The 17,103-nt window shown below is 41.6% G+C and overlaps 1 pseudogene across 1 annotated transcript; it reads right to left on the bottom strand.

Moving 5' to 3' along the window:
• Window positions 1-1,138: 1,138 nt before the first annotated feature.
• On the bottom strand, window positions 1,139-7,151 carry LOC309645824 (signal recognition particle 9 kDa protein pseudogene; annotated as a pseudogene). Its single transcript has one exon. The product of its transcript is annotated as a signal recognition particle 9 kDa protein pseudogene (transcript).
• Window positions 7,152-17,103: the final 9,952 nt, after the last annotated feature.

Raw genomic sequence — 17,103 nt, 5'->3', positions numbered from 1 at the left:
TCTTGGATTATTCTTTCTGAGGAAGCCAGCCACCACCCTGTGACATCACTTAAGCCACTCTGTAGAGGGACACACATGGAGAAGAAGCAAGGTTTCCTGCAAAGACCAGCATCAACTTGCCAGATGTAAATGAACCCCTTGGAAGTGGGGCCTCCAGCCCCAGCTAACATCTGACTGCAACATCATGAGACACCTTGAGTTTGAACCACCTGGCTAAGCTGTTTCTGAATTACTGACTCATTTACTGAAACCATGAGAGATAATAAATAATTGTTGTTGTTTTTAAATCCTAAACTTGGGGGCAATACCTTACATAGCCATATTATCAAGAACGGAACCTTTCTACGTATTCATTTGGGAGACACCTGTACAGCTATATCAATTGTTTAAAAATTTAACTATTTCTATGTTGCCTTGTAAAGAGCCCTGCACTTGAATTAATGTGATCTTGGATGGCTAATTCCCCAAGGTCCTTTGCAAAGGCAAATCAAATCCTCTTAAGAGGAAAGTAACATTATCCTTGGCCTCAAATTATTTCAAAAAATATTTTACAAATACCATGTCCAGGACTCAGCCAGAGATATACTGACACATGGTCAAAAGCAGAAATTTTTAGCTGCTCAGAAGACATCCTTCACCAAGGCTCATGTGATAGAAAACTAAGCATTTATGATGGCAGTGGATTCAGTGTATGGTGGGGAGGGAGAAACCAGAAGTTGGGAGGGGTATAAATGGGCCCAATGAAAGAGGAAAGAGGCTTCCATTGCTGGGACTGAGCTCTGGGATTGGCAGAGAGCAAAGCCCTCTCCTTGCTGTTCTCCAGAGCATAGCTGGACCTCAACTGGGGTAGCGTGGGACTCCTGGAACCCAGATTCTCCTTTATCTCAAAAATCCCATCTCCAAGGCTAGCTAAAGAATGGCAAAGTTGCCTCTTCAAAGTGGCCCAAACCATGGACATATGAAAGAAACCAAAATGTTCAGAAGACCAGGCATCCTTACCTGGATGTTCTAGACTGCATGAGACCCAGAGACTTCTAGAAAACAGGACTAAAGGAAATGTTCCTCCATCCAGGAGGGTGAAGACTTGGAAGAGCTATATCAGATTTAGGGAAAAATCAATGGTAATTTTTTTTAATACTTTATTTATTTATTTTATTTATTTATTTATGACTGTGTTGGATCTCTTAGTTTTCGTGTGAGGGCTTTCTCTAGTTGCGGCAAGTGGGGGCCACTCTTCATCGCAGTGCGGGGGCCGCTCTTCATCGCGGTGCGCGGGCCTTTCGCTATCGCGGCCCCTCCCGTTGCGGGGCACAGGCTCCAGACGCGCAGGCTCAGTAGTTGTGGCTCACGGGCCTAGTTGCTCCGCGGCATGTGGGATCTTCCCAGACCAGGGCTCGAACCCGTGTCCCCTGCATTAGCAGGCAGATTCTCAACCACTGCGCCACCAGGGAAGCCCTCAATGGTAATTTTTGCATTAAATAATGTAAAATAAAATTAAAGCTCACTATAAGATAGTAGCAAGATCTGCAACAAGTCCCTCATTATATAGATGTGGAAATTAAGAACCAGGAGAGAAGAAAGTGAGTCTTAACCTGCTAACCCACATTGTGGGTGGCCCTTCCTTACATCCCTCTTCCCAGGTGGATTTTGTCAAATTCCATTTCTACTTTACTCTCACGATATTGGTGCTCTGAATTTTACAGGCCAGCAGGCACTTCTTTCTCAACAAGTTAATATTGGCCCACCCAAACTGAAAACCTCAATTTGACATCATTTCCAGTATCCCTTTACTTTTCTTCTTCAACCCTAATTGCAACATCCACTGCTTTCTTCCAGGCAGGCTTCCACAAAAGGTCTTTATTCTGACCCTGCTGGCTCATCATGGCATACTGTTTTGAGTAGTACCATCTAGAATATCTTATTTCTCTGTGCCTTTGTTGAGTTTTATATTCTTACATACATTGGCAACTATGCGCTTCCTACTTTCACTTTATAAAGCAATTTTGATTAGGGGTTCCCCTGTGGAGCAGATGATGTGGTCAGAATTTGCTAAGGGCTCCTAGCCCCAAAAAGGGATAAGTTCTCTCTCCCTGGAGGTTTTCAAGGAGCGTCTGAGTGACCCTCTACCCAGTCTTGTGAATCAAGGAAGTTGGTTCAGATAACTTTGAAGATTCCTTCCAGCACTAATCACTATAAATAAAATCTTTTGATTTCTCATTTAACTCCCCCTCCTACCTCCATTCACAGGGTATTCCATTCCCTTCTTCTCTGCACCTCCATGGCAACCTCTGGAATGGTCTGGAGAGATCCAGCTTTCAGTCCCAACTCAACCACCAACTAGCTGTGAAAACCTGAGCAAATTCATTAACTTCTCTGAACCTTAGTCTTTTCGTCTCTCCCTGTATCATGGAGTTGCTGTGAGAAAGAGTGGTAATGAATATGGAGGACCAGCCAGTATCCAGCACAAAGTTCCTCAGTAAACAGATACCTCTGTAGCCTGGCCACTTTGTCGTATGATCACTGATTCACATGTCCTCCTTTCCTTCAACCTCCTAGGAGGGCAGGGTCTGTGTCTTCTCTATCTGTACCCCAAGCCCCTAGCCCAGAGCCTCATGGCTACTCTGTGAATTCATTACTCAAACATTACTGAGAAAGAGAAACTGGTACTGTGTATATAGAGGGGCTCAGACAAGATTTAGACTCTCAAGGAAGTCTGAGATAAAAACACAGACAAATAAATGCTGAGTTCTTAGAACTGAGTTGTAATTTTTAGTTTTCCTTGACGTTATAATATGACTTCTACTGCTTTAGCATATGCCAAAATAATTGACCTAGATGGACAAAAAGTCATTAAGTATGGAAGCACTTCAATTAAGTGATATTTTATTTTCCATGTGGTCTTTGAGAGCTTAGAGAGAAATAGAAGCAATAGTTAAATAATAGCAAGCAGACTGCTGCAATTAAATGTGATTTACCAAAACTTAAGTATCACTTTCAGATAGTGTGAAATTAGAGCATTTAAGAAGATTGCTGAAAAAGATTCTTTTCTTTTCTAAGTGAAATGCTGGCACAGGGGGCCTCCAAAGGGAAACTGCCAGATGCTGTTTTATGTGCTCAGCATGTTGGTGCCTAACATTTCCTTAGTGTTTTTGAATTCTACATTGTCTGCAAAATTGCCACTTCATTAAAACTGCCTCAGACATTGCTTTTTAAATGACGCAGGTAGCTGTCAATCCACGGCGCCTGCGTAGTTTGCATTTTAGAAATGCAAGAGTTATTTTCAACAATACCTTTATTTTACCTCAAATTTCCTATGTTTTCAGGCAAAGTGCTGGTTAATCAAGGAAACCAGAGGGATGATGTTATAAAATTGATGTATTTAATGTGTATCTTTATTTAAAGTACTAGGAGCTTAAGATTCCTGAAGTCTGACCTTCTTGTTGCCATGATATATGCCCTAAATCCTCAAAATAATTTTGTTTTAGTTTAGACAATAGTCTCTTACCTTTTGGGGTTCAATAGGATTTGCATAAGTGGGGCTTATAGGTATGGAGATAGAGATAGAAATGACAAGGTAAGAGAAATGTAGTTTAATTTGTAAATTAAAAAAGCAATATACATACACAAACAAAGAGAGGATTGAGCCTGAGTTCAATAAATTAGCATAGTTTGTTCCAGGCTGGTGTCAAGGCTTAGTGTGGTTCAAGTGCCTTACATTCATTTCTCGGGAGAAAATAATGTGGAGAGTCAAAAACAGTGATAGAAAGGAGAAAATTTTCCTAGATGACAGAAGCCAAGGTAAATTAACAGTTGCTAGACTGCATGGTACAGTATTGGACAACCTTGTTAAAAATAGGTTGAGAAAGTATGTGGGCTATGGAAAGTTTATTGATGACAATTTATATCACAACTTTAATTTATATAAAATTTTAATCTTTTTCTATAACTTATTTTTTTCTAAGTTAGTGAAATGTGTGTGTCTATATGTATGTATATACATATGTATTCATATGTTTAATTATATGAAGTTCCTTTATTATTGATATAGTATCCAATTGTTTGTTTATTGGTTAAAAATTTACAATGTCCAACCTCACTAAAACAGGTGGGGGAAAAGATGCTGACCTAAGTAACCTTGGAAATGAGTAGAGTCTGCAACATTAAAAGTGAAAGAAACTGCACACAAGCAGTGTACTCCAGTGGTAGTTGTTTCCTGGCAGTACAGGTTAACAATTCTGACACTGCTATACACGTATATTGGAACTGAACAATTAAGAAAATGGATGGCAAATGGTGGGAGCCAGATTTCTCACTTTAGGAGTGAAAATTACAGGGAAGCAAGGGTGTTAGGAAGATAGAATCAGAAGTACTATTAGAGTTGGAGATATCAGTATGAACTCATGTTTAGCTTAATATAGATACAGATAGTTACATGTAGAAATATTTATAGATATGTGTATATATGTGGGTTAGTATAAACACATGTATTTCCTTGTTCTGTGAAGTGAAACTACCTAAGAGAAAGGACACCAATATAGCACACCTGGCTCCCAGATCTTGGTTTCTATAGCCGTTCTCCAGTAAAGGAAATAGGGCTTCTTGGAGAAATGACTGATTTTAGGACTGGGGCAGGAAATATACAAGATGAGTCTGGAACACCTTGTAGTACCTGAAGGTAAGGAAGTGCTTAAAAAAGACAAAACAAAATAAGAACAACAACAACAACAAATTGATGGGCATATTTTGAAGGTTCATAGGAACCAACTGGAAGGTCTCCCAACTCAAAGCTGGAAAAATGTGAGCAACAAAATAAATAAAATAGTATTGGATTGTAACCCAAAGTGTAACATAAATATCCATGGGTCCATACTTACATAAATAAATTACTGAATAAATAAATAAATGGGGAAGAAGAGGCAATGCAGAAGAATTCCACATAATTCATGTAGATACTTTGCCTCAAGGAGGGGAGCACAAATCCCCACTCCTTAGTGTAAGGCTACACATAGTGACTTCCTTCCAAAGAACACAGTATGGAAGAAGGCAGGGGCAGGGAGAGTAACTTTACAGTGGAGAAATCTGATCAGGCACGTGATCAAAGTCAACATCAACAGTGAAAGGTCATGTTGATAGTATGTTTCCTTTATATGATGTGTTGAAAATGGTACTGTACCTCCATGTTTTCCCTCACAAAACCAATAACCCCAGTCTAATCATGAGAAAAACACAAGAAGAATTCCTGTAGAGAGGCATCCTACAAAATTCCTGACCAGTGCTCTTGAAAACTGTCAGGGTCATCAAAAACAAGGAATGCCTGAGAAACTGTCACGGCCAAGAGGAGCCTAAGGAGACATGATGACTAAATGTAATGTGGTGTCCTGGATGGGACTGTGTAACAGAAAAAGGACATTACTAAGGAAATCTTAATAAAACATGGACTTTAGCTAATAATAACATATCACTCTTGGTTCATTCACTGTAAGAAACATACCATTGTAATACAAAATGTTAGCCATAGAGGGAAACTGGGTACAGGGTATGTAGGAACTCTCCGTACTATCTTCTCCATTTTTCTGTAAGGCTAAAACTTTCCTGAAAAATAAAGCCTGTTCTTTTTTTTTTTTTTTTTTATTCATGTAATATTTTATTTACTGATCTCTCTGAAACATGCCAAAATTCATATGGCTAATGGAACTTACCACGTTAAAATGCTGGTCAACACAACAAATTCCTAACAAAAAATATTTTAATGTAGGAATCAACATATGAACATTATATTTAGGTGGTAAAACTCAGGTTACAAATATAAGATAAATATCAAATAATATCATACTTCTGGTTTAATGGAGAACAGTTGTGAGAGTCATGCTTAACACCTTGGTTAAGTAATGAGAGAAATGGGTTGGGGTGTCATAGAGGTATGCAAAAATTTAACAGTTCAAATAATCCTTAGCCCTTCTGAGAAAATATAGATGGCAAATATAGATGGCAAATATTTCTGTAATATGGTGGTTTCGATCCATTAGTGAGCATTCTGTTCATGCACTTAAAGTAACAGCAGATGTTTCTGAGCGCTGAAAATTAGATTCAAAGTTAGTCTTCGCTCAACAAGTTAATGATACTATGAATCCCTTATATTTAAAAATATAGTTTAAATTTGTAAAGTTTAAGGTAAAGCATACTTGTTTTCATAGTTATTTTTAGATATAATTGAGACTACACTACCATATATAATCAGCTATACTGCTGTGCACAGTTAATTCCAGTTACTGTATTTTATATATGCTGGTCATCAACAGCACAAAATTTATGCTCCAAAAGAAACATATCAATCCAGCAAAATGGTTCCATTTAATTTTTCTTTTAAAGACAGATTAACTAAATTTAAGGAAGAATTGGCTTTTCTTGATATCTCATTTTCAAATTACTGATACAAACTTACCAGAGAGTAATTATTTATTTTGCGTAACATCAAACAATCTGCAAAAAGTTTCCAAGATAGAGCCATTCCTTGTTCCATTTCCAAAAATAAATAAAGGCTTTCTAACTGAAAGCATTTACAGTCCTAGCTCTCTAAAGTAAACATTAAAAAACAAAGTACAAAAAATGATCTCTTGGCTTCTGAATAGCCCACTTAGTTACATAAAGTATTTTCTGTCCCAACACTTTCTCAAATTCAAAAGATATTTACTTCCTAAGAACATGACAAACAGTCTTCATTTCAAACCATTCAGTCCGTTTCCATGGCAACACTGTGGGATTCCTTGGCCACCATAAGTCGCATTAGCTGACTGTGGAATTTCTCAATCTTCTTTACATCTTGAGCTTGGTCTGTTCTATACACCAAACAAACTAAATCATCTGTTACTTTAATACACAAACTCCCATCAGAATGCCTATATTTGAGAACCACACGTGCCTTCATAGGGTCTGCGAGGTAGAGCTTCTCCGCTGCGCGACTGAACTCCTCCCAGGTCTGGTACTGCGGCATCGTGGGCCCGCGGCAGAACAGGAGAGGGAGGCAAAGCTACGTACCGGAGGCGACAGCGACGCGGCCCACCTACCTCCCTGCCTCTCGCAGCCACCTACCGCGGCAGATACCTGTTTTTTTTTTTTTTAAAGCAAACTTTCCTTTCCGCCAAACTCGCCTCTTTACAGAAATTTTATTTTTTTAATTAATTAATTAATTAATTAATTAATGTATTTATTTATTTTTGGCTGTGTTGGGTCTTCGTTTCCGTGTGAGGGCTTTCTCTAGTTGCGGCAAGCGGGGGCCACTCTTCATCGCGTGCGCGGGCCTCTCATCATCGCAGCCTCTCTTGTTGTGGAGCACAGGCTCCAGACGCGCAAGCTCAGTAGTTGTGGCACACGGGCTTAGTTGCTCCGCGGCATGTGGGACCTTCCCAGACCAGGGCTCGAACCCGTGTCCCCTGCATTGGCAGGCAGATTCTCAACCACTGCGCCACCAGGGAAGCCCTTTTTTTTTTTTTTAATCAAACAAAAGTAGTGTGGGCTATAGGCTAGATGCAAAGCCAAGGCTATGGAAGTACACAGGAAGAATATCATTAACATAGATTTGCCTCATTGGTAGCAAAAGTATTTAATTTTCTGATAAGTTTTACAATTGACTAACTTAAAAATTTTTCATTCTCCAAGTATAATCTACTGTTTAAAAACCATAAGAATAATTGATAATTTTTTTCAGGATTGCAATAATCACCTTATATCTATAAATCCTCACAACAATTCTATGAGTAGTGTGCTATTAATAGTCCCATTTTAAGATGAGGAAACTGTGGTTTAGTGATGTTTAATGTATTGTCCAAGTTTAGACAACTACTAAGTCATGAACAAAGTTTTGTACTTGGGAAGTACCATAGTCTTAACCCTATGCCATACACACCAATATTAACAGCTGAAAATGATGACTTTTGTTTTTAGACAAGTTGATTTGTAGACTATTTTTCTGGCAGAAATTTGAAATCAGAGACTGTTGACTATTGGACAGTCTGTAGATTTGTGATTTTAAATTCTCATAAAATGTGCAAAAAAATTAACATGTCAGTAAAAATTTTCTCCATACTGGAATCTGACATAGTGTTGAAACAGGTTACTGAACTAAGAATATCAGGTTCTTGACTGAAAAACTATTTCTACTTATCAAGAGATGTTCTTCAATGGAAGTGAACATTATGTCCAAGGCACTGACTTCTCGTAAAAAGAATCTGGAGAAAAATACTTTTTTTCCCATGAGGACAGGGACTTCTCACCATTGGTTTTTCTTGGTATGAGTGAAATTCAGATTGAGATATGATAACATTTCCAAGGAGCTGCTTATCCTAACATGCACACTCCCAAGATACAATCTTTGACCAAGGAAGACTCGGTCTAGCAAATGGTCTTCTCCATAATGTGACAGTGACATTCAGACCAAGATGGTATCATTAACTTTTTGCCTTAAGAAATTTAAGAACTTAATTTTAAAATTTTAATGTACACCTTTTAAGGTAAAGTCAACAATTTCCAAACTTAATAGAGCATAGCAAGACCTGAGGAAGATGAAACAACCAATAAATTGTGCCTTAAATTCTACAATTATAGAAGAAACATGAGCCCTACTCCTGTGACTGTTACAGTGTAATTTGGGAAGGAATCCCAAGGCTCCAGCTCTGGGCTCCATGTTTTGGTTCCTCGGCATTGGATACAGGAGGAGGCTTTATGCGGCCGGTGCTGCATTTCCTTAGGTCTGACTGCCCCATGTCATCAGATCTCGTCATTATCCCCATTGTCTCCCCTTTGAGTCTTCCTTTGGCTGTTGCTCTTCCTCCACTTTGTTCAGAGGGAAAATGCTGGAAGATATAGGATGTAAAGTTCATTCTGCTGTTATTGTTACTTCTTTTGGCAGCAGATAGTTGGCAGCAGTGACGAAGAGAAGACAATGGAATGGGGCATGGTTGGCAGTGGGTCACTAAGCCACTGGTACAGAGGATGGAGGATGAGGCCCCTGACATCTTCCCCTACCAGGAGTGCCAAGTGCTTTCCTCACGCTTTTCTGGATAGTCACATGGGAGATGAGCTGGCAAGGGTGAGAGGTCTGGTGGGAGCAGCAGTGGGGAGGGACACCTGGCAAGGCCAGAGAGAGGGCTGTGTTGGAAGCCTCTACCCTCAACGTTTCAATGCATAACATGATGACACAGGTGAGAGCAGTAATTCTCTTAGCACCTGGTCTATTTTTTCTAGGCCAGTATATCATCGTACATATTCTGAGCCAGGTGAGCACCAAGAGAGGAGGACGAGAGTCTCATGAAGTCCACTGAGCCTTGTCTCTTTCACCTTCAGCAAGATGTGTCTCCTCCTCATTCCAGCAAGTGGAACCTGGTCTGCCTTGCTCCGGAGAACCCAGGTCACACACAAACCCTCTTCCACACACAGCTGTCAGGGACCCTTTCCCAAGTTCCTCAAACTGTCTTACATTTACCTGATGTTTTTAAATACAATTATGGGAAAGAGAAGCATTTTGATAGTCAGCAAGTGTCAGGAGGTTGAGGACTCTGTAAAGGCATGTTGGAAAATCAGGGAAGGAGGCACAAGTCTAATTTCTATTCTGTGTTTCCTTGGCCTCCAGCACAGCCTCCCCTTGTATTAGAGAGGCCCACTGCAGATAAATTTGGGCTGCCAACAGCAAGACAAGGCTCGGGCATAACACCCAAAAGCTGTATGTACCAGCTGAGGCCCGATATAGCAGACAGTGGCTTCTGTTTATGTCTTAATCAGAGTGGTGGATATAGGATAATTGTGGGATGGCAGGAATCCTGGTACAGTTCCACCCAAGGCAAACTAGAAACACAGCCTCCTCTGCTGTCCCCTCAAAGCCTTGGCCACCAAAGCCCATTGGAGAGAGTGGTCAGGGCTCTGAGCAGGAGGGCAAGCACATTCTTGCATGGCTCAGAGGATGGCAACAAACTCTGGACCCCTCTATTCTAGCCAAGAGCTTGGCTGTTTGGCCTATGGGCAGCACCAGAGACCAGCCCATGGACTGGGACAGTGGCCTTGCATAGGGGGCCCTTGTTTCCCTTGGATCCCTAAAGTGAGATAAGGAAGTGACATGGTGGAAGGTGGGCTTGGGGAGGTGCGGTTCAAATCCTAGCTCTGTGTCTTGACTGGTTACTTAACTTCCCTGAGCCTTTAATTCCTATCTGTAAAATGGGCATGATATCCAGCTCATGGGGTTGCCTTGAAGAAAGTGTCTACCCTGCACTTACTCCCTCTGACTGCTTGACAAAATACCATAAACTGGGCAGCTTATAAACAACAGAAATTTATTTCTCACAACTCTGGAGGCTGGAGGTCTGAGGCCAGGGTGCCAGCAGCCTCAGTTCCTGGTGAGAGGTGTCTTCTAGTTTGCAGACTGCCGACTTCTCAATCCTCACATGGCAGAAATAGGGCAAGCTAACTCTCTGGCCTGTTAGGGCACTAATCTCATTTATGAAGTCTCCACCCTCATGATTTTATTACCTCCCAAAGGGTCCACCTCAAAATACCATTACATTGGGGATTTGATTTCAACATATGAATTTTCTTGGGGGGGACACATTCAGTCCATAACACCCCCTTTCCAGTGACTGGTGGTGGTGTGTTCAGAGGATGATGTCACTGACAGTGTGTGAGAAACTGCATTTCATGCATCTAAAAGGGCTCCACTCACAGGCCTCATTGTCCAGAGCTCTTGCAAGTCATAAAATCATCAGCCCATGCAGCAAAGACTGTTGGGGACAGTCTTGACCAGTGACTGGTGTGAGCTGGGCTGTCCTGAAGACTCTAAGCCTCAGCTTCTTCATCCATTAGATGGGAATGAAGATACCAGTCCTCAGGTAAGGTTGTCTGTGTATTAATAAAGTAGCATATGTTAAAGTTCTACTACATTGATAATGGAATGGTTGAATAACCAAGAACACACACCTGGCTAGAAAAGTAAAGGCGGGAAGCAATGAGGACCCAAACTGGCCCTATCCTGTTTCTAACAAGGTACTGAGTTGTTCTTCAGAGACAACAGAACAAAACTGCAAGTCATGCAGCCGAAGCATGTAGAGGAGAAGATTCTGACCTCAAATAACACCCGGAATCAAGTTCTCCCCCATGCAACCAAGGACCCTGATGTGACCAGAACTTGAATGCCAGAGCCCTTTCAGAAGCGGAGGGTCCAATGTCCTGGAAGACCCGGTGCTGAAGTCCCTCTACCTACTCACCATAAATATGGCCATACTCCAAAGCCCTGCAATCAAAACCTGCTCACCAGCACTTCCGCAAACCAACCCTCCTCCCTAACTCATAAAAGCTTGACCAAACCCCAGACTGGGGAGATGGCTTTGAGCTGAAGCTGTGTCTCCTTTCTCTTTGCCTGTTGACCTCACAATAAAGCTTTTTCTTTTCTCAAAAACTGGTGCCATAGTATTGGCTTCTATGCTCTTGGGGCAGCGGGCCCATCGCTTGGTACGGGGGGTGGTTCTTCATTGGGAAGGGAAGTAGGATGCTTGGGAGAGAGTCCTGAGGCCTGGGACAGAGTCCAGAGGAGGAATCCAGGAAATTTCTATAAGAAAATGTGCACAATGGCTCTGTATGGAGCCTGTGCTCTCTGAGGGGCTGAGTGTCGTCCTATGGACTGTGTGGGGTGGTAGTTGGTGGAAGAAGGGAACATTCTGTTTTCTCCCCTGTAGCTGGAGAGCTCTGCAACTGAGGGCTGGACCATTAGGAAGGGGGGAGCAGGTAGGGACAGGCATTGGGCAAAGACTGGAACATGGTCCCCACTGTGCCCTGGGCTCTTTCTTGGGCCTGGGGCCATCACCACTTTGGGATCCTGGAAGCTGGTAAAGTTGTCCCGGCTGGAGGTGGGGGCTTCTCCCTGAGGAGGGCAGTCTGCTGGTTAAGGAGGAACTGCTGTTTTGGTTGTCTTCTGACATGGAGTTTTCACGTGTACTTGGGGTGTTTCTCTTTGAGAGGTGGGAAGGTAGATTATTTATTTATCACCAAATTATCCTTTCCTCCTCAGACTCTGCAAAATTGACAGACCCACGAACAAACCAGAAATTGCTTTTCTTTTGTGTTTAACTCAAATTTCTGTGTGGAGGCTGAGATAGAGAATGCTTAACTTTTATAACATATTTAGTTACAGAACAACAAAGAGAAATAATGGAATCCCCCCCACCCCAGGTGCTACTGACTTTGTGTACATCTTGGCTATAAATAGAATTGGGACTTCCTAGTATGGTTTTGTTCCAATAAAGCAGCTCAAGAAGATTTTCATCAGCCAAACACTGGTTGTAATAGCAGCTGTTGTGCAGTTTATCTCCTTTATACTATCTTCTCACTTCATTGCTAATTTTCACAGCAACTTTTTCTTGTAACAGCTTTTTTTTTTTTTTTTTTTGTCTGCAGATCCTAGAATTCTTTCTCTCCCCCTTGCTAAACAAAAGAAATATAAAGTCAGTTCTAGAATAGGGTTAAAATTACCTACTCCAGATCTCTCTAAAAGAAGTTTGTGTCAAAGGTCAGGTGTGGATACATAAATAAATAGGGTGCTGCCTGCTTAACTGTGGGCCGATTCCCAGAGATGCAACCAGAGGGAATTTCCTGAGCAAGGCAGTTTGACTGCCAAGGAAGCCACATCTTTCCACCAATAAGTAAAGTATTTCTACTCATATCAGAGAGCTTATGCTACAGAGTGACACTTTTCTCTCTTTTGTCAAGAAATAAAGAAGTAAGAAAGTCAGAAGGGGCATTTTGAGGACTAAATGGGAATCTTAGAAAGCAATATAATACTTTCTCTCTGATTATGTTGGAAACAGGCTCTTTTAAAACATTTTTTTTAAATAGGGAGAGGATCACTAAACAGAATTAAACTGAAATGGCTTTGGAAATTCTGTAGCCCCAAAGCATTTGTATTGGGTATATGTCCTTGAATGATTTTTGTTTAAATGAGTTTAAGATAAACTTGAATATCCTGTTCTTCTGGGAGCTCAGGGAAAACTAGGTTGATTAAAAGGTAACTAATCACTGGGCTTCCCTGATGGTACAGTGGTTAAGAATCTGCCTGCCAATGCAGGGCACAAGGGTTCGAGCCCTCATCTGGGAAGATCCCACATGCCGCCGAGCAACTAAGCCCGTGCACCACAGCTACTGAGCCTGTGCTCTAGAGCCTGCAAGCCACAACTACTGAGCCCGCATGCCACAACTACTGAAGCCCATGAGCCTAGAGCCCGTGCTCCGCAACAAGAGAAGCCACCGCAATGAGAAGCACACGCACTGCAACATAGAGTAGCCCCCGCTCACTGCAACTAGAGAAACCCCGCGTGCAGCAACAAAGACCCAATGCAGCTAAAAATAAATAAATTAAATAAATAAATTTTGAAAAAAAGAACCTACATTTGAAAGGGAAAACTTAAAAAAAAAAGGTAATTAAGCACATGTAGCTGTTGCAGATAAAACTAGCTAATTATACTTTAGCATTTATGTTTCCTTAAATTCTGCTCTAATAGTTCATTATTTTTACAATGCATGATGTGAGTATATAGATGTAATATTTTGTGATTAAGCCTCTCACCGTGATTATTAACTGTGATATTTTGCTCTCTTAATACTTGCAGTTCCTATTTTTAAAGTGCAACAAAGTGTACAATTTTCCTTTGGCTCCATGAAATTTGCTTAATGGAAACTCAGCTTGTTTTCAATAAGTCTCTGCTGGTTACGTGAGGGTAGTTTACCTGAATTTTAAGTACATCACCTAGGAGAAATTATTCAACTTTTGTGGTTCTTAATTCAATTATTGTTCAGCCTCTGCCGCATTTTTGCAGTGGACCAGCAGCTTGGAGTCACTGCATTCTTTCTTCTGAAAATATGCTATTGAAAGGAGGCACAACTTGACCTATAAGAAAAGCAAAATCATTCTTCGGGACAGAGTATGGCTAGTACAGCAAAGCAACTCCAAGGGCTGCAAACCTCTATTTTAGTGACAGACACTGGGTTAAGTAGTCTGTGCAAACACTTGAACACAGCCCTGAATGCCCAAGTTTAGGAACCAGCATTGACATTGCCCTGGGATTGCTCTCCAATGAGGAGTAATAATGTGTCACAGATGAAAGTGCTTGGACTGGGAGAAGGAGACAGGTTCAAGAAACTGTTCTCCCCTACACCTTTGTGACCTTGGGAAGATGGCATGAAGCTTTGGTTTCCTCATCTCTAAAATGCTAATTATTATGCCTTCTCCTCCCCTTACAGAGTTGCTATGAGGACCAGGTGAGTTCAGGTATGTGACTATACAGAGGGACTGAGTATATATAAAGCAGGGACCATGTCCCTTATGACTTTTGCATTCTCCCATCACAGTTTTTGTGGATCTGACACAAACAGAATGACATAAATATCACAACATAGAAAAACAGAAAGTTGTTGAATGCAAGACTACCTTTCTAGCTCAGATTAATGGGAAGAGGCTTAGTTCTCATCTCCTTCCTTAAAACTTGACTTTTTAGGGTTGCTTAAGACTCAGTGGTGTGCTGGAGATGGCCCCTGCCAGCTGGGGACAGCCAATTGTGTGCATCTCTTCCCCACTCCATGTTTAGAGACGTCAAGTTGGTAGCTTGAAATTGTCCATGCCGAAAGTATTTACACCATGGAAATTGGCAAATGTTGCTGTGATATAATAAAAAACTATATATTTGGACTTTGTCCCTGGTTTCTGGCACAGAGCTTCTAAAACCCTTGGAATTTCCTGAGTGATAGGGGTGAGCATCTTTTGTTATTCATAATAAGTCCCTTTCAATCATACCTAAGTTTATGTCAATGAGGTGACTCTTCATAGGCCCCTAAAGAGCTTCAGGATGGGGGCTGCTTGCCAAAGGAACCAACTATGTGATTAGAGGGTTGGAACATTCAGCTCCACCCCCAATCTCCAAAGAGGAGAGGAAGATAGGGATTGAGTTAATCACTAGTGGCCAATGATTTAATCAACAATGCCTACAAAGTAGAACCTCTCTACAAACCCTAAATGATGGGTTTTAGAGAGCTTCTGGGTTGGTGAATTCCAGGAGAGTAGTGGACCCCAAACTCTGCAGAAGCTCCTGTACTTAGGACCCTTCCAGACCTCTCCATCTGGCTATTCATTTGTATCCTTTATGATATATTTTTAATAAACTGGCAAAAATAAGTAAAGTTCTCCCCTGAGTTCTGTGAGTTGTTATAGCAAATTATCAAAACTATGGAGAGGCAAGTGAGAATAACCCAGTTGTAGCTAAGTTGGACAAAATGTGGGTCCTGGGGACCCACTACTTGTAATTGTCATCTGAATTGGGAGGCAATCTCATGGGACTGAGCCCTTAACCTCTAGGGTCTGTACTAACTTTGGGTAGATAGTGTCAGAATTGAATTAAATTGTGGAACACCCAGTTGGTGTCCAGAGAGAACTAAAGGATTGCTTGGTGTGGAAAACCCACACATTTGGTGTCAGAAGTACTCTATGGGTAGAAAGAGATCATAGTAGAAGGTACCTGTCAGAGTTTGTTTTTTTTTTCTTCAGAGAGCCAATTGCTAAATATTTATTGACGTACCACTGCTTAGAGTTTTCCTGTGCTTGTGAATAACTTTGGTTTTATTTTACAGACTGGGAGAACCATGAGCCTCATGATTTCTGGGGCTCTGGAGTGAGCTGAAAGCCAAAAGAAAAGATCCCCTAATTTACTTACAAATGCATCCTCACCACTTCCTACAGGCAGTGCTGAGATAGATAAGATCTGACCCATCTCCATGGGTCACCCTGCATGGAAACTGTGGGCTACAATGCATGTCCTAATTCCAATGAAGTCCTCCTGAAATTGATACCAGAAAAGCTTTAGCAAAAGTCCAGGCTCTTGTTCAACTTGTCCAAAAGAATTTGGGCAAGGAACACAACATACCAAGAAAAATAAACACACACACACACTGAGAATGAGAAGCAAAGAGAACAAAGAAGCAGTTTATTCAGGGCGGAAGTGAAAGTTATACACTCGAAAGAGAAGATTGCGGGCATCCTCGAGAGTGAGGAGTGTCACGAAAGGTTGTTGATCCCCCTTTATCTTATTTTTAGCCCTTTTAATGGGTGGGGGTCTTTTTGATTAGGGGTGGAATGTTCATTGCGGGGAAGGTTGAGTTGTGGCCTGGATTGCACCAGGTTGCATCAGCTTCTGGTCCTGCACACCTGTCCCCTGAAACCACTGTACGTGCACTCTAAGAGCTGTTTTCCCTTAAATTTTCCCTTACTAGTGGAGCACCACACGTGGAAGGTCATGCAGGGTCATCAGCAACCCGTGCATTTTTATTGTGCACGCTCCACGGTTTTCATGGTCAGAATTTCTTGACCAGATGCTACAGAGTTTCTGTTTTAGATGCCATTCCTCCACGCATCATGGCCTCAATAAGTGCACTCAGTGAATACACATGTTCTAATTGCAAACGTGTGGCACAACTGAGCTCTGTAATGTCCCCTCAAGAGCCCCAGCAGAATCCTAACTGTCCCGTGTGCAGGGCCATCCCTGCGCAATGCAGTGTGGAGCGTGACAGCTGGGCCCCTGTGCTGCACGGAGCGTGGAGAAGTGCAACATGGGAGTCCTGTCTTCAAAGTCTCTGTCCAATGAGCCAAGACCTACAGGTAGGATGATCACACACCCCAGTTTGCCCAGGACCACCCTATCTTTCACTTATTATTCTCCCATAAATATTACTAATACTCCATCTCCCTCTGAAAGCACCCTGGTTTGGATGATAAATTGTACATTCACCCCACATCTGTAACAAACAGTTAACTGCTCAGAGTGGCCCAAGGTAGAAAGAGCCTGTACAAGAGGTTGGGTTCTTGTTTCAACTTAGCCACTGACTTGTGGAGATTTTGGACAAGTCCCTTCAGTGCCCTGGGCCCCCGTCTGGACCTGAGGAGTTAGAACCAGAGCCTTCTCTGATTCATTGGATCATTCATTTATTGGACAAATAGTTATTGAGCTTCCTACTGTGTTTCATTTGTCCTAATCTGGGCCACTTTGGATGATGATGTTAAACCAAAGTGCACTTTAGTTTAACATT

The sequence above is a fragment of the Balaenoptera physalus genome, assembly GCF_965194825.1.
Source record: "Balaenoptera physalus genome assembly, chromosome: 16".
Taxonomy (NCBI): domain Eukaryota; kingdom Metazoa; phylum Chordata; class Mammalia; order Artiodactyla; family Balaenopteridae; genus Balaenoptera; species Balaenoptera physalus.
This window is presented reverse-complemented; position numbering and strand designations above follow the sequence as displayed.